The sequence below is a fragment of the Engystomops pustulosus genome, chromosome 3, assembly GCF_040894005.1.
Source record: "Engystomops pustulosus chromosome 3, aEngPut4.maternal, whole genome shotgun sequence".
Taxonomy (NCBI): Eukaryota; Metazoa; Chordata; class Amphibia; order Anura; family Leptodactylidae; genus Engystomops; species Engystomops pustulosus.
In genome coordinates this window covers 105,521,584-105,537,154 of record NC_092413.1, presented here as the reverse complement: position 1 = coordinate 105,537,154, position 15,571 = coordinate 105,521,584, and the positions used below count along the sequence as shown (strand labels likewise).

At 46.7% G+C, this 15,571-nt stretch overlaps 1 protein-coding gene across 2 annotated transcripts in view; it reads left to right on the top strand.

Moving 5' to 3' along the window:
* The first annotated feature begins 5,318 nt into the window (after positions 1-5,318).
* LOC140121729 (amine sulfotransferase-like) overlaps positions 5,319-15,571 on the top strand; it is a 61,929-nt gene continuing 51,676 nt past the window's right edge. Inside the window, exon 1 of one of the 2 annotated variants that reach the window (XM_072141721.1) lies at positions 5,319-5,402. The gene's annotated coding sequence lies outside the window, so the exon portion shown is untranslated. Of the gene's footprint in view, positions 5,403-5,689; positions 5,826-15,571 lie in introns of those variants that run through there. The other variant, XM_072141720.1, reaches the window with a different exon arrangement.

Below are 15,571 nucleotides of genomic sequence, written 5' to 3'. Positions count from 1 at the left end.
TTTTCCCCGTTTTCTTGACTAATGGGCTCTAGTGAGGCCACTTAGGCCTTTTTTGTGAATAAATTGTCTGAATCTAATGAGGACCCAGTTAAGACCTTAACCACGACCTAACCCTTTTGTCAATGTTACTGCATAAATGGCACTTTATTGTACATATGTCACTTTATTGTATATATATATTTTAAATTATGTATTCCTTTGGTGATGTATCACATCATGATATATACTCACAATGCTTCCCTCATTTTGGGTCCTAATTCATAGGTCACCTTTATGATAATCACCTTTATGATAATCCAGGGGCGTTGCTAGGGTGGTAAAAGATCCGGGGCACGGGCCCCAATGCATGTGTATCGCACTTTCAGTAATGCCCCCTCCTGTACATAACCCCCTCACATGTGGCTGTGCCAATAACAAGGTTACTTCTGGTATATACAGCTACAGAGAACAAAGGAGAAATCCCCATCACCACATCTTATGTTCCTCATTGCTCCTACATCTTTGTTCCCTGGCAGTGTTATCCTGCTCCTGCCCCTAACAATCTCCCCAAATACTGAAAAGCTGCGCTCACACTTTGGGGGTCATTTACTAAGGGCCCGATTCGCGTTTTCCCGACGTGTTACCCGAATATTTGCGCCGATTGTACCTGAATTGCCCAGGGATTGTGGCGCACGCGATCGGATTGTGGCGCATCGGCGCCGGCATGCGCGCGACGGAAATCGGGGGGCGTGGCCGAACGAAAACCCGACGTATTCGGAAAAACCGCCGCATTTAAAAACCGAAAAAGTGTCGCTTGGGGAGCAGTTACCTTCACCTGGTCCGAGGTGGTGCATTCCGGCGCGATGAGATTACTTTCACCTGGTGGATGGCGGAAGAACTACATTCATAAATCCCGGCCGGACCCGAATCCAGAGCAGAGAACGCGCCGCTGGATCGCGACTGGACCGGGTAAGTAAATCTGCCCCTTTGTCTTGCATTTAAACAAAACCAGGTGCGTGTTACCCATCACATGTGTATTACTGGAAAATATATGAGATCAAACCAAGGCCTGTCCTAGTGCCATGTGTGAACACGCTCCAAGAAATGTCCTCACACAGCCCCCCAGTAAGTAATGTGCCTCACACAGCCCCCCAGTAAATAATGTGCCTCACACAGCCCCCCAGTAAGTAATGTGCCTCACACACAGCCCCCCAGTAAGTAATGTGCCTCACACAGTCCCCCCAGTAAATAATGTGCCCACACACAGCCCCCCAGTAAATAATGTGCCTCACACAGCCCCCCAGTAAATAATGTGCCTCACACACAGCCCCCCAGTAAATAATGTGCCTCACACAGCCCCCCATTAAATAATGTGCCTCACACAGCCCCCCAGTAAGTAATGTGCCTCACACACAGCCCCCCAGTAAGTAATGTGCCTCATACAGCCCCCCAGTAATGTCCCCGCACAGCCCCCCAGCAAGAAATGTGCCTCACACAGTCCCCCCAGTAAGTAATGTGCCTCACACACAGCCCCCCACTAAGTAATGTGCCTCACACACAGCCCCCCAGTAAGTAATGTGCCTCACACACAGCCCCCCAGTAAGTAATGTGCCTCACACAGCCCCCCAGTAAATAATGTGCCTCACACAGCCCCCCAGTAAATAATGTGCCCCACACAGTCCCCCAGTAAGTAATGTGCCTCACACAGCCCCCCAGGAAATAATGTGCCTCACACAGTCCCCCAGTAAGTAATGTGCCTCACACACAGCCCCCCAGTAAGTAATGTGCCTCACACAGCCCCCCAGTAAGTAATGTGCCTCACACAGTCCTCCAGTAAATAATGTGCCTCACACACAGCCCCCCAGTAAGTAATGTGCCTCACACAGCCCCCCAGTAAATAATGTGCCTCACACAGCCCCCCACTAAGTAATGTGCCTCACACACAGCCCCCCCAGTAAATAATGTGCCTCACACAGTCCTCCAGTAAATAATGTGCCTCACACAGTCCTCCAGTAAGTACTGTGCCTCACACACAGCCCCCCACTAAGTAATGTGCCTCACACAGCCCCCCAGTAAATAATGTGCCTCACACAGCCCCCCAGTAAATAATGTGCCTCACACAGCCCCCCAGTAAATAATGTGCCTCACACAGTCCTCCAGTAAGTAATGTGCCTCACACACAGCCCCCCACTAAGTAATGTGCCTCACACAGCCCCCCAGTAAATAATGTGCCTCACACAGCCCCCCAGTAAATAATGTGCCTCACACAGCCCCCCAGTAAGTAATGTGCCTCACACACAGCCCCCCAGTAATGTGCCCACACAGCCCCCCCAGTAAATAATGTGCCTCACACAGCCCCCCAGTAAATAATGTGCCTCACACAGTCCCCCAGTAAATAATGTGCCTCACACAGCCCCCCAGTAAGTAATGTGCCTCACACACAGCCCCCCAGTAAGTAATGTGCCTCACACAGCCCCCCAGGAAATAATGTGCCTCACACAGCCCCCCAGTAAGTAATGTGCCTCAGACAACACAGCCTCCCAGTAAATAATGTGCCTAAAAATGTTCTCCCCCTTCCCTAGTCCCTATCATGTTTCTCACCTCACAGATGCAGCTCTCTCTCTCTTTCTGTGCGCTGCTTTCCCCTGCAGGTCATGTGATCATGACATCATCACAGGTCTTTCAGCCTCTGGAACTCCCGGAGGCTAGGTCCTTGCAGGGGAAAGCAGCGCCTGCTCTCGTTCTCATCACGATCTGAGGACACAGATCGTGATGAGAACGAGAGGGAAGGTATCTCCCGGGCAGCGGGGCAGATGATCTGCTGACCCGAGGAGATTCGGGGCACTGGCCAAAAGATCCGGGGCACGAGCCCCGGATCTTTTGACCTAGCGACGCCCCTGTGATAATCAATGTATAAATCTATAATGCAGGCTATAAATCTCACACAGATTTTTCTTTGTGTAGGACACTTTCAGCACCCATACCCTCTTCAAAAGAGCCATTGCTTACTTTGTCCCTAATATCCAATGGCACGTATTGCGCTTTAATGCGCCTTGTATTGCCGAGCTATGCATAGTGTGTCCCCATAGCGATCATAGTCTCGCGAGATTTATCACACGTGACTGCGCGACCATGTGACTGTGAGCCGTGTCACGTGTCTCGCGAGACCGTGGTCTCGTGAACAGCACCTCGAATACCCATTGGTCCGGCCACGATTTATGAGATGATCCCTGACTGGGAAGACGCCACCCCCAGACGAAGGCTCAGTTACTGTATTGCCGAGCTATGCATAGTGTGTCCCCATAGTGATCGTAGTTTTGCGAGATTTATCACACGTGACCGGGCGACCATGTGACTGTGAGCCGTGTCACGTGTCTCGCTAGACCGCGGTCACGTGAACAGCTACTCGAACACCCATTGGTCCGGCCACGATTCATGAGATGATCCCTGACCGTGAAGACGCCACCCCCAGACGAAGGCTCAGTTAGAGCCGAAACGCGCGTCGGAGAGGTGGTCTTTACCAGACGGTGAAGCAACATCACCAACATTAGGTAAGAACTGGTAGCCTAATTTAAGAGGCCCTGGGTTACTGGATTCACATCCCAGCGGCCATCTTCATGCTGCGCACACTGTGCATACTTCAGACAGCTTTTATAGGGTCTATTCCCTCTGGCATCCAGCTCACTACACTGCATATACATATGTACCAGCTCCACTTCGCCAGGTGTTAGACTGCCCTTTTTGTCTCTGTGTTTCACCACCCAATATTGTGTTCCATCCTGTGGATATCCTCAACGTTAAGGCCACAAATTTGTCTCCATGGTTTTTAAAACTGTACTATGTATTGTAGCATCAATAAAGGTTTTGATGTTTTAAGACTAACAACTTGTGTATTGTATTAGTGCCCTCTCTCCCTTCTTTCTGAAGGGTAATTTTGGATTCTAGAAATGTCCACCAGCAGAGTCCCCCTTTACAGAAATGTCCACTGGCAGAGTCCCCCTTTACAGAAATGTCCACTGGCAGAGTCTCCCTCTACAGAATTGTCCACAAGCAGAGTCTCCCTTTACAGAAATGTCCACTGGCAGAGTCCCCCTTTACAGAAATGTCCACCGGCAGAGTCCCCCTTTACAGAAATGTCCACCGGCAGAGTCCCTCTTTACAGAAATGTCCACTGGCAGAGTCCCCCTTTATAGAAATGTCCACTGGCAGAGTCTCCCTCTAAAGAATTGTCCACCGTTAGAGTCCCCCTTTACAGAAATGTCCACCAGCAGAGTCCCCCTTTACAGAAATGTCCACAGGCAGAGTCCCCCTTTACAGAAATTTCCACTAGCAGTACGGCTCTCTTGGAAAAAAAATCTATACTTACCTTCTGCTTCTTCTCCCCGGCCCCCGCGGCTCCGTCTTCTCCTTGTGGCTCTGTCTATTTCTCTTCCTGCCCGTGCGGCACAGATACTATGACGTCACGCAGTCGCAACACCGCTGCGTCATAGTGATATGCCTGAAGAGGAGAAGACCAGGAAGAAGAAGCCGGAAGGTGAGTATAGATTTTTTAATTTTTTAGACTAATGGCGGATCTTCATATAGGGCCTGGCCGCTCACCATTACTGCCATGAAGTTCCTCCATTGTGTAGTGTGTATTACTCCCCCACACAGGCTTCTCCTTTTTAAAGGCAGTGACTTCTCCTTGCACTTGAGAGATAACCTGTATACTAGGTTTATCCAAAATAATGTGAGACCTGATTCACAGGGTCCTACAACTTTTCTTTGTTCCCCTCAGCAAGTTCTTCTCCTTGCTGGTGCAGTGTGCGGCTCTGATGCCAGCATAAGTGTTGACATCACATTGAGCCTGTTGCATCTGCCACACACACAGCAGCAACAGAGGCTCAGAGCTGGCGGCTTCCTGCATCATCATTGCCATGGAAGCCTGGGAATTCCCTTCACCTCCATTCTCCAGTAGCAGAAAACACAGCACTGTTTATTAGAAATAGGAGATATGATGCCACCTACTGGATGCAATAAGTATATCTCATTTCAAATTAAGCCAAACGTCTACCTCTGTGCATATCAATAGACACCAAGGGTGGACCCCACCAGATCTCTGGGCCCAAGTGGGCATTTAAAATTGTGGTAAATAGATGGGGCCTAAAAAGGGGACATTATAATGTACAGGGACAATAACATGGGCTATTTTATAGAATGGGGTGATTTCCTAGTTGTTTGTAGTGACTCACTGCATTGCAACTTTACTTTATGTGCAGTGCTTTGCTTGGTGCCTGCTCTCTCTCATGCTCTCGTGAGATTATGAGCAGTATGACTCACGTGGCTTTAAGGTTTTTATGCTTCTTCTCAGCTTTCCCTAACAGAAAATGCTGCTGCCCATACAGATGGGACCGCTCTTGGCCGGATTCATGGTACAAGCAAAGGTAGGGCCCAGAAGTCAGAGAAGCCAACAAGTTGTCATACAAGAATTTGATCTATTTTAAAGTGTCTGCAATTTTATCACCTTCTTTTTTAGGAGATTATTAACATTTTAATCTCAGAAGCAGCTGGTTAGTAAGTAGTCAAGCTGTGGTGGGCATGATGTAATATGGGGATGGCGCATTGTGATGGGGAGACAACTGAAGATGACACTTTAATAACGAAGACATCTACAAGAAAATCAATTACATCGCCATCTTTAAGACACCTATGTAATTTACAGGCAGAGCAGTGAAGCGGAGACATGTCCATCTGCAGCTCTCTGCATGACACAAGCCAGTGTGATGTCATCACGTTCGCCGGCCTGTGCCCCTACAAAGTAGATGGAGAAGAAACGGAGAGATCTTTGGGGCCGGAGAGCGCTTCATGTAAGTATTAGTTTTATTATTTTTTTACATAGGGCTATTGTATATTTTCTTCCTAGAGGGGAAGGCAGCCTGTGTATACTAACTATGAGTGAATGGGTACTCCCTGTATATACTAGCTAGGGATATAGGGAGCTACCTTAATATACTACCTATACTACCTATGGGGGAGGGGGTACTTCCTGTATTTACTGCCTTTTGGTGCAGGGGTCCTGCATGTATATAATATCTATATATTAATGAGGGAAAATATATAATAAATTGTGGATGCTGTACATATTTTAATTTATTTAAATATTTATTTAATTTATTTAATTATTTGTTTGGTCAGTTGGGATTTTAGAGGCATAAAATATTAACCTGTTAGCACTCTGCACCATACTAGTATGGTGCGGGGGTCCTCCTGTGGAGCCAATGCTGGTTTAGCTCTGCACTGGAGCTGAGATGGTATTGGGAACCGTGGGGTATCAGCGGTAATCCACCACTGACATCCCTGTGTAACACTCGCAGTCAGAGCAAGCTGACGCTTTAAATGCCATGGTCAGCTCAAAAGCTGCATTTAAATGGCTGCATGGAGATTCCCTGCTTGATTGGTGCCCCCCACAGTGTTTTCAGGGGGTGCTGAACTTGCAATAGCAACCTAAGACTCCAGGGCTGTCCATAGTAAATGCCTGTAAGTTCCTGTTACAGATGGAACCTTACAGAGAGTGAGTCAGCCCATGCATTGGCAGTGCTAATACCCTACAATGGATCATGTCCCATAATGGGATAAGTAATAAAAGTTTAAAATAAAAGTGTGAAAAAATGTTCCGCTACCTGAATTGGCTGACCTTACCACCATCGTGGTCCAGCAGTCTCAACAGATTGCCACAGCAATTGTTGGCTACCCAGCACCAGGGTCCAGTACCTGCAGTAACTCCCGTTTCTACGCTGCTCGTCTACTGCTGAGCCCAGGCTGTGTCTATCCATGCCCTCCAAATCTAACAGTGAGGCCAAGTTATGCAGGGGCTTCATTACTCAGTGATCCCTACATATCGAACTGATGTCTTCACATTATGCCACAGAACGGGCTAAGGTGGCGTTGTTGATCAGTCTTCGTTCTGGGAAAGCCCTGGCATGGGCTTCTCCCCTCTGGGACAGGAACAATCCAGTCATGGCTATTCTCACTGCATTCCTCACTGAATTCTGGTCGATCTTTGAGGAACCTGCCCGTGCATTTTATGGTAAGACCGCACTTCTGAACCTTACGTGCTACTTTTAAAAAAGGACTGTCTGGTTAGATCAAAGACGCCCTGTCTACATGGGACCTGCTGTCTATGATGAGTGATATGACATCCGGTTTACTGAGCGCTCTGAGGACCAACATCTGGAACAACCACAAGTCAAGACCCTACGTCTGCCCCCTTTTGGCTCCAGTCTTCCAAACACCACATCAGTCATCTTCAGTGTCTACTGCAGAGGTGCCGATGCAGGTGGATAAAGCTTGTCTGACCTTCCAAGAGCATACCAGATGGAGACAGGAGAACCTCTGCCTTTATTGTGTCAGCCCAACACGCACTTAGACTTATCCCCGTGCCCCTGCCCTCACTTAGCTCTCCTGGCTCCTGTCTGTGCTCCAGGTCGTGTCGTGCAGGCGCACGCCTCCTGCCGCCAGCTCACTTCCCTGAACTTAAAGGGCCAGAGTTCTTCCCATTGGTGCTGGTCACTTCCGGGTTTTCCATATAACCTGGCGGCTTTCTTCACTCCTGGCTGGATCTTCAAGTCTTCCCACTGAAGTGAAAGCCTCCTGTGTGTATCCCAAGGTCCTGTTCCTGTATGTTTCCCGAGTTCCTGTTTCCTGAGCATTCCCAGATGCCTCTGTGTTCCTGAACGTTCCCAGACACCTCCGTGTCCCTGTGCATTTCCAGATGCATCCCTGTGGTCCATGTCCAGTGGTCCGTATCCTGGGGTCTGTCTCCGGTGGTCCATATCCTTTGGTCCATATCCTGTGGTCAATGTCCAGTGGTCCGTATCCTGTGGTCCATATCCTGTGGTCCGTGTCCGGTGGTCCGTATCCTGTGGTCTATGTCCGCTGGTCCGTAGCCTGTGGTCCATGTCTGGTGGTCCGTATCCTGTGGTCCATATTCTGTGGTCCATGTCCTTTGGTCCGTAGCCTGTGGTCCGTGTATGATGGTCCATATCCTGTGGTCCGTATCCTGTGGTCCTTGTCCGTTGGTCCGTAGCCTGTGGTCCGAGTCCAGTGGTCCGGATCCTGTGGTCCGTATCCTGTGGTTCGTAGCCTGTGGTCCGAGTCCTGTGGTCTGTATCCTGTGGTCCGTTCCTGTACAACTGTGCTCTTGCTGTACCATCCAGGGTTCCAGCCCAGTGTTGACCTTCTGCCTTTCTGTGCTTCTGCCGTGCCTTCCAGGGTACCAGCCCAGCAGTGTCTTCATTCTGTACCAGCATTTCCACTACTCCTCTGCGTTCCTTCTGTCATCTGAAGTTGTGACTGTTTCCTGCATCCGTTTCCTTGGCCAACAACCGCGGGTTCAATACCAACCCCCGCGGTGGTCCAGGGGGTCCAAAGACTCTTCCCTAAGAGACTTTTCCCCACGCTTGTCCCCCTTCAAGCATGACAGCATGTAAGAATGCAAAAAAAGGGGCTGAGCCTTAAGCTATGTCAGGACTCGGGATGCATGAATCCACTGGAACACCCCGGGAGGTCCTACTAGCTGACACCTGTTACCGGAGTCTAAGTGGCACCAGGTCTTCACCAGAACCCCAATTAAGGCCAGCGCCTTTAAATTTCCTGAAGCCGGCGCGCGCACCCTAGAACACGGGGACGCGTGCACACGAAGCAAGGCTGGGATGGGGATAGATGAGAGGAGCTGGCACTGTGTCTGCGGGCAGTGAGGGGCACGGGAACACCCGTGACAAGCTGCAGGCTACATCCTGCAGGGGTTAAGGAGCACTGTTATCAAGGTGACATTATACTGTAAGTGATATTTTTAGTTGCACAGTGTTTTTGTCAGTGACTAATCAGACCTACAAAAGGCATCAGCCATACAGTCCACCATATTGGCAACTCCATTAAGCCAGCACTTGTAGATTTTCATTTCGCCTGCATGTGGCTCTCACTACTGGACAGTCATTACAGGAATCTGCTTTGCGCTAGTGATCAGGGGCATCGCTAGATCAAAAGATCCGGGGCTCATATCCTGGATCTTTTGACCAGAGTCCCAGATCTCCCCAGGTCAGCAGGACATTTGACCTACTACCCGGGCACCCTCCCCTCTCTCATCACGATCAGTGTCCTCATGAGAGCGTGTACATTACTTTCCCCAGCAGGTCCTAGCCTCTGAGAGAATAAGACTCCCGGAGGCTGAAGGACCTGTGATGATGTCATGATCACATGACCGGCAGGAGAAAGTAATGCACACACAGAGCTGCATCTGTGAGTTGAGGAAAAAACATTATAGCAGCTTTGGGAAGGGAAGAACATGGGGGTCTGTGTGGGCACATTATTTACTGGGGGGCTGTGTGGCCAAATTACTCACTGGGGGGCTGTGTGGGCACATTACTTACGGGGTGTAACTGTGTGGGCACATTACTTACTGGGGGTAACTATTTGGGCACATTACTTACTGGGGGGTAACTGTGTGGGCACATTATTACTGGGATAGCTGTGTGGGGCACATTACTTACTGGGGGGTAGCTATGTGGGGCACATTGCTTACTGGGGGGTAGCTGTGTGGGGGCACATTGCTTACTGGGGGGTAGCTGTGTGGGGGCACATTGCTTACTGGGGGGTAGCTATGTGAAGCACATTGCTTACTGGGGGGTAGCTGTGTGGGGGCACATTGCTTACTGGGGGGTAGCTATGTGAAGCACATGTGACACTAGCACAGGCCCCGGTTTGATCTCATTTGTGTTTTCCAGTGAAACACATGTGATGGGTAACAAGCACCTGGTTTTGTTTAAATGCAAGACAAACGTCTGACCACAGCCTTACAGTATTTGGTGGAGATTTTTAGGGAACCAAGATATGGGGACATTGAGGAACATAAGACGTGGTGATGTCTAGTGGAGAAGATGGAGGACGCGTGACCTGCAGTCACTGGATGTAACACGTAGGGATTTCTCCTGTGTGTCTGTAGCTATATATACCCTCAGTAAAATTGTTATTGGCACAACCACATGTGAGGGCGTTATGTACAAGAGGGAGCATTACTGAAAGTGCGATACATATGCTTTTGGGCCCGTACCCCGGATCTTTTACCACCCTAGCAACGCCCCTGCTGTTGGTAGTAACTGAAGTTAGTGTATGGGTATGGTACAGTTAGAAGAATAGTGCGCAGGACTTTTCAGGTCAGGTACAAAAGGCCTGGAGAAGCAGGTCCCAGTCTCTCCAGCAAGTGGCACTTTAATATGATTTTCCCACAGAGTTCCTATTTATGTTTTCCTGTGGGTATTTTTAAGTCCAGTATTGTCTTCCATTCTTATGTAGTATAACTGCAACCAATGTCTTTCTCTCGGTTTATATATTTATATATATTTATTTTTTCATTCTTTATTGTTGGTGATGTCGACTATAAAAGGTTGAGTTCAAAAGTTCAATTTTACAAAATACTGGATCTTGAATTGGTGTAGAGTGCCATATTTGGAGCTTGTAGAAAACCCTATTGGGTTAGTCATATTTGCTAGAGATGTAAAACAAGGAAATAGTTATCTCATCAATTTCAAGCATTCAGCATAAACGTGGTTCAGACTTTCAAAGATAGAAGGATCTCTCATGTGGTGATGGTACAGAATCTTCTCTTTTCAAAATTCCTAGAGACATCAAGGTTTGAAGGTTATTTCTGAGAGGGTCAGTTATTATCTGTTGTTGCTTCTTGGACCAGTTTGATTAATTCAGTTCTGGATTTAATGTACAAAAATAACTAATTGGGAGGTGGATTAAGGGAAATTTTTAATGTTTATTAGGAACATTTTCTGTGTTTTTTTAAGCCAAGCTTTTTGCTTGGATATTTAGCAAGGTAGGTGATTGACCCCTATGGGACTCAGCCTCTTTTGGCCTCTAGGACGCAGTCCCATTTTTCAAATCAGCCCTGTGTCTCTATAAGTGCTTATAGCTTTGGAACGCTATAAGATATCCAGGGGATTTTGAGAATGTTTTCTTGTGACACAATGTACTTCAAATTAGTTTAAAAATAGGAGTAATGGCTTGATAGGAGTAATGGCTGCCGATTCCATGCTGTGAGGGAGTTCACTCCCGCCTCCGTATATGTTTAGGTGAACCAATACCCGGTCCTACCTGATCCTTTCTGGCTTACTTCTGGCTTGTTCCTCGGCCCTCGGTCTGCGGCACTGCCGCAACGCGCTGACTCTGTGGGGCAGATTTATTAAGCTGTCTGGAAGTCAGAATATTCCTAGTTGCCCATGACAACCAATCACAGCTCCCCTTTAAAATATTCATGAGCACTGCTAAAATGAAAGCTGAGCTATAATTGGTTGCCATGGGCAGCTAGGAACATTCTGACATTCAGGCAGCTTGCTAAATCTGCCCCTATGTGCTCCATGTGCATTCTGATATGGCGTGGGGAAGTAACGCGGCCCGGTCCTCAGTGAGGGGGCAGTGGTTGGGCGGCCCTGATCTCGAAGCTTGTCGGGGCTTGCTGGAAACTGCCAGAGTCTGCCCGTGTGCAGACGAAGATTGCCGAACTCCGCTGAGACATCCTGAGAGCAGCATCAGAACGCTGTGCAGCAGCTGCTGATACCACTGACATCGAGATCGGGCCCTCCACGTGCCCTCCTCTCTCTTACTGTCCTTTAGATTAATTTGTCATAGGATAATTATGACTATATCTGATATTTATAGACAAAATTAATTGATCTGAATTGTTACTGTTTCTTTTGGATTGTGCGTACCCCCTGTCAGAGGAGGAAGGGAAGGGAAAAAAAAGAGGGGAAAAAAAGGGGAGAATAAAGGGAAGTTATTCGAAGGAGGAAGGAGAGGATCTTAAGATCTGAGAGGAACCCGTTATCTTTCACCTCTTTTATTTAATCCTTAATATTCTCCTGTCCTCTGGTTGAATATAATGACGAGAGGTAAAAGCTTACTGAAAAAAAACACCCTGCTAAAGCTAAAAAAAACAACTAACCCGCTCACAGAATAAACCCTCCTCAAGGGACCCAATCCCGAATATAGCTAAGGGGGTCAACGCTAACTCTTTACAGTTTAATTTCCAACCACAATCTGCATCCCAGCCCTCCACCTCATCTCAATCCAAAGTTCAACCAGTAGATATGGCCGCTTCAGTGAAAGATGGTGTCAAGTTATGTCCTTGTTCACACAACCTCAGGTTCTCTAATAACTGATAAAAGTCACAGAGTTGAGCTCAGAAGAAATTAGACCAAGACAATGTATGGTATAATATACGTGCTTTATTCATGTCACAAAGGATTTTATAGAAATCTTCAGTGGAATGGATTTGGGCTCGGCTAGTTAAAGATAAGAAGTAATGTCCGTAGTTCATTGGTTAGTAAATTATAATATGATAATTGCGGAAAGTAAGGCTGTTTCTTCTTGTAGTGGGCAGTATCGTTAATCAGCCAAGGCCACATTCTTTCACTGCACAGGGCTCTGTTATCAATCTTCATCCATAGTCTGGCCTCATCTTAGTTTTCAGCATTTAGCAAGTATATGAAAAATAAAAACATCTTCAATAACCCCTTCCTGACATTTGACGTAATAGTACTGCATCGCGGGAGGTGCGTTCCCGCAAAATGCAGTACTATTACGTCATGCTTCTGGCACCGGCTCCTGAACGGAACCGGGGCCAGAAGCTGCGGGTGCCAGCTATATATTATAGCCGACACCTGCCTCTAACACCCGCGATCGGAGATTTCTCCGATCGCGGGTGTTAACCCCTGACACACCACGGTCGCGCTGACCGCGGCGTGCAAGGGGCATTTGAGAAGAATCGGACCTCCCCGCGGCGCTTACCGGTGGGGTCCGCTGCTCCGATTGCAGTCCCGGGACTGCCAGTGCCCGGGGCTGCGCGATCCTCCTCTGTGAGCCGGGTCCGTGCCTTCTGTATTACACTGTGTAATGTGAAGAAGAGCTTGAACAAGCGATCATTGGATCGCTTGTTCAAGCTAACCTGTAAAAGTTAATAAAGTTAAAAACATTAAATAAAATCATTTTTTAATATAAATAATTAAATAAATAAAGTTAAAGTCCCCTAAACACAAATATTCCCTATACACATGCAATAAAGTGAAAAAAACACAAAATCGCCAAAAAAAACACATATTTGGTATCGCCGCGTCCGTAACAATCTGTAAAATAACTCATAAACATTATTGGACCCGCTCGAAGAACGCCATAAAAACAAAACACGAAAAACACGCCAAAAATGTACATTTTTCATAAAATCTCTACACAAAAATGTTCTAAAAAGTGATCAAAAAGTTATGTGCGCCAAAATGGTCCCACTGAAAAGAACAACTCATCATGTAAAAAATAAGCCCTAAAGTAGCTCTGTCAACAAAAAAGTATTAAAGTTACGTCTCCGATAAGATGGAAATGCAAAAACAAATGAGATTTCCTCTATATTAGTTTTTATCCAGTAAAATTGTAAAAATAAATGAAAAACTATATAAATGACGTATCACTGTAATTGTAGTGACCTATAGAATAAAGATAATATAGTAGTTTAAGTGTACGGTGTACGACCTCTAAAAAATACGAAAAGAAAGTAAACCAAAATTGACAATTTTCTTTTCACCCATACATTCAAGAGTTAATAAAATCTCATCATTAAGCTAATGACCCACTAAAATGAAGTATTTGTAAAGTGCATCTCATGTCACAAAAAATAAGCCCTTATATGTCCAAATTGCCAAAAAAATAAAGATTGTATAGCCAATAAAAAGGGACAATGCATAATCTGCTCTGAATGGTGCAGCTTCCCTTTCGATGCCCTGGCATGTGCCCATACAGCAGGTTACCACCACATATGGGGTATTGTTATACACGGGAGGGATTGGGTATCAAACTAACAAAACTTGAGCTAAAAATCCGAGATTTAGAGGATAGATCGAGAAGAAATAATGTACGCCTGAGAGGTATCCCAGAGGCTATCCCGGACTCAGCACTAGAGGAATACACAGGGAAATTTATTTTGACAATACTACCAGAAGCAAAAGAGTTACATATCACAATAGATCGTATCCATAGAATACCAAGACCAAAACATGTAAAAGCAGAAACCCCAAGAAACACAATCTTACGGATGCATTTTTTTAATACAAAAGATCGCTTAATCCAAGAAACCCGAAAAAAAAAACAACTTTCCCCCACCATATAAAGACATAAGGGGGTAATTTACTAAGGGCCCGATTCACGTTTTCCCAACTTGTTACCCGAATATTTCCGATTTGCGCCGATTTCCCCTGAATTGCCCCGGGATTTTGGCGCCCGCGATCGGATTGTGGCGCATCGCCGCTGGCATGCACGCGACGGAAATCAGGGGGCGTGGCGGAACGAAAGCCCGACGGATTCAAGAAAAACGCTGCATTTAAAAAAAAAATAAGTGTCGCGGGATTCGCGCTTACCTTCATTCGGTCCGGCTTGGTGAAGATCAGTGCATTCCGGGGAACTTCAGTGCAGCAGCGACATCTGGTGGACGGCGGAGGCACTACCTTAGTGAATCCCGGCCGGACCCGAATCCACCGCAGAGAACGCGCCATTGGATCGCGAATGGACCGGGTAAGTAAATCTGCCCCATTGAGATTTTTGCAGATCTGTCAGCTACAACATTGAAGAAAAGGAGAGAGTTCGGAGAAATAACTAAGTTTTTGAGAGAAGCAGGTTTGGTATACAGATGGGGTTTCCCAATAAAATGAATTATAACAAAGGAAAATGTGAGCTATACATGTCATAATGAAAAGGAAGCTGAAAAATTAATTAAAAAATGGTGTTGTTTAAATTTAACACTAACTCAACTCAGGACAGTGGAACAGCTAAAAATAAAGTGGATCAGGAGTGGTCAGTAGTAAGATAAGGAATGATAGGATGCGGAGGGGGGACTAATCCCTTAATATGGAGTCACTAAGTGGTAGGACTCCTGCTGTATCTCAATACAGGGGGGAGAATACCATTTACTTGGTGACACTCTGCCCCGGATCCAGAAGGAGAACACTGGATATGTCAATCATAGTATCATAGTATAGTATCATAGTATATAAGGCTGGAAGGAGACGCAAGTCCATCAAGTCCAACCTTCAAGAATTAAATAAATGTTTTATCCCCATAACCCGTGATATTTTTTCTCTCCAGAAAGTCATCCAGGCCTCTCTTGAACATGTACATAGAGTCGGCCATAACAACCTCCTGCGGCAGAGAGTTCCATAGTCTCACTGCTCTTACAGTAAAGAACCTTTGTCTATGGTGATGGTAGAATCGCCTCTCCTCTAGGCGTAGAGGATGCCCCCTTGTCCTGGTCACAGGCCGAGGTATAAAAAGATCTTTGGAGAGATCCTTGTACTGTCCGTTCAGGTATTTGTACATTGTAATGAGGTCTCCCCTCAGTCGTCTTTTTTCTAAACTGAATAATCCCAAATTTTGTAATCTGTCATTGTATTCTAGTCCCCCCATTCCCCTAATAATCCTGGTTGCTCTCCTCTGCACCCGTTCCAGCTCTACTATATCCTTTTTATATACTGGTGCCCAAAACTGTACACAATATTCCATGTGTGGTCTGACC